The sequence below is a fragment of the Chrysochloris asiatica genome, unplaced genomic scaffold (genome assembly GCF_000296735.1).
Source record: "Chrysochloris asiatica unplaced genomic scaffold, ChrAsi1.0 scaffold00230, whole genome shotgun sequence".
Taxonomy (NCBI): domain Eukaryota; kingdom Metazoa; phylum Chordata; class Mammalia; order Afrosoricida; family Chrysochloridae; genus Chrysochloris; species Chrysochloris asiatica.
The window spans coordinates 3,283,539-3,286,040 of NW_006408748.1; the positions used below are offsets into that span (position 1 = coordinate 3,283,539).

Below are 2,502 nucleotides of genomic sequence, written 5' to 3' on the forward strand. Positions count from 1 at the left end.
ATCGAACTACACAGGCAGCATCAAGGGAAGAGGGAAAGAATACACAGTCACTGTACAAAAACAAAACAAAACTGGTCAATGCTTAAATATTTCAAGAAGTATCATACGGTCCAAAGCTGATGGTATAGGGCGCACACGTGTGGCCTAGATGAAATAGCATCAGCCAAGAGAGCGGAGGTGCCAGACTGTGGCATTAATGTGAATGTATTCCTCCGACATCAAGTCCCACCTACCGCAGAAACTTCAGGGCAGGAAGATCGAGAAGCGGAACCGGAAATTGAGGCAGCGAAACCTAAAGCTACAGGAACATCTGGCGTGTGCGTATCAGAAGCCCCAAATGGAAATCTGCCTGAAGAAACAGTGGGGGGTGGAGAATATTTTTAAAAATCCCTAAAATAGTCTATAAATGTGGGATTGTCAGGAGATCAAAATGGAGATGTGTCTAAAGAAGCATCGGGAAACGTAAAAATTTAAAAAATCCCTCAAGAAATCTGCCATTTTGACCAATGGGAAAGCAATAACACAGCCTCCTAATTCAGAACCAAAAATGAAAAAGAAGATGAAAAAGAGAAAAATGGGGGATGCTGTTGGACCTGAAAAAACAGTAAAAGCAGAAGACAAGTAAAAGCAGAAGACAGGGATCTGAAGAGGGTAGCAGAAGTGAGCTTGGAGAAGCAAGATGATGATGAAGATGACAGCGAAGTGCCCAGCCTGCGCTGGGACAGACAGGAGCATAGAGGATTCTTCATTTACTTCTCTAATCTTGTTAATGAAAACACTCTGAAGGCGATAAAAGAAATGGGTTTTACAGACAAGACAGAAATTCAGCATAAATGTATCTGACCACTTCTGGAAGGCAGGGATCTTCTAGCAGCAGCAAAAACAGGTGGCAGTGGTAAAACCCTGGCATTTCTCATCCCTGCAACTGAACTTATTGTTAAGCTAAAATTTATGCCCAAGAATGGAACTGGAGTTCTTATCCTTTCACCTACTCGGGAACTGGCCATGCAGATTTTTGGTGTGCTTAAGGAACCAATGGCGCACAATGTCCACACATATGGTTTGGTCATGGCGGGCAGTAACAGATCTGCTGAAGCACAGAAACTCGCTAATGGGAGTAACATCATTGTGGCCACACTAGGCCACTTCTTGGACTATATGCAGAATACCCCAGGCTCCATGTATTAAAAGCTGCAAAGTCTGGTTATTGATGATGCTGATCAAATCTTGGATGTTGAGTTTGAAGAAGAATTAAACTTCTGCCTGTACACAGACAGACCATTCTTTTTTCTGCCATGCAAACTTTAAAAGTTGAAGAACTGGTGAGGATTTCTCTGAACAAGGAGCCCGTGTATGTTGGTGTTGATGATGATAAAGCCAGTGCAACAGTGGATAGTCTTGAGCAGAGATATGTTTGTGCCTCTGAGAAAAAGAGCTCTTCTGCTTTTTTACATTCATTAAGAAAAACTGAAAGAAGAAGCTAATAGAGTTCTTTTCATCCTGAAAGTCTGTTAAATGCTACTATGAGTTTCTGAACCACATTGATTTACCTGTCTTGGCCATTCATGGAAGTCAGAAGCAAAATAAGGGAATGACCACATTCTTTCAATCCCTCAATGCAGATTCGAAGATATTGTTGTGTACAGATGTGGCAGCCCCAAGGCTGGATATTCCTGAAGTTGACTGGATTGTTAAGTATGACCCTCTAGGTGACCTTAAAGAGTCTATTCATTGTGTGGGTAGAGCAATCAATAGTTTAAATGGAAGAGGGCATGCCTTGTTCATTTTGTGCCCTGAAGAATTGAGTTTCCTTCATTACTTGAACCAATTCAAGGTTCCACTAAGTGAATTTGTTCTCCTGGCCCAAAACTTCTGATATTCAGTCTCAGCTTGAAAAACTAATTGGAAAGAACTATTTCCCATTCCAAGTATAAGACCTTAGGTAGAATCCCAAGTCCCATCCATAGACTTCTGAGATGGGACATTTCCACTTGAAAAGACAAGCAGACCAGCCTGGAGCAGCTAGAAGAACAAAAGATACTTCTTGAAAGAAAGACTAGCAGGAAAAATCCAAAACAAAAATTGGCAGTCTGATTGGCTACTACAAGAACAAGCAAGTTGTTTGCCGCAGAGCCATCAAGGCAAGCAATCAAGTTCCTTCAGGACAAACTCCTCTCCAAGACTGAAAATCAAAGGGAACACATGAGCAGGCATGTAAGCTTGCTAGCAACCAATTTGGTCAACTGGTGAATGTAAGAGGGGGAAAGGCAACGATGAAGATATGGGTTGAGTTCGACCATGTTCCAGAGACTCCCACTGACCTGGAGATGAGAGCGAGGAGAGGAAGGGCTAGTTGGTCCAGAGTATGGTGAGACCTGGAGACTCCTGAGCCCATGGACAAAGACATAGCCACAGAGGACTAGAGCTGAGAGTGAAGCATCCAGCTGATATGAATTGATGGGAGAGGAACAAGAACACCCAAATCTGTAAATAGTACCCATT

The 2,502-nt window shown here is 42.6% G+C and overlaps 1 pseudogene; it reads left to right on the forward strand.

The window, feature by feature from the left end:
* Nucleotides 1-202: 202 nt before the first annotated feature.
* The window catches only part of LOC102838152, a 35,566-nt pseudogene continuing 33,266 nt past the window's right edge, over nucleotides 203-2,502 (forward strand).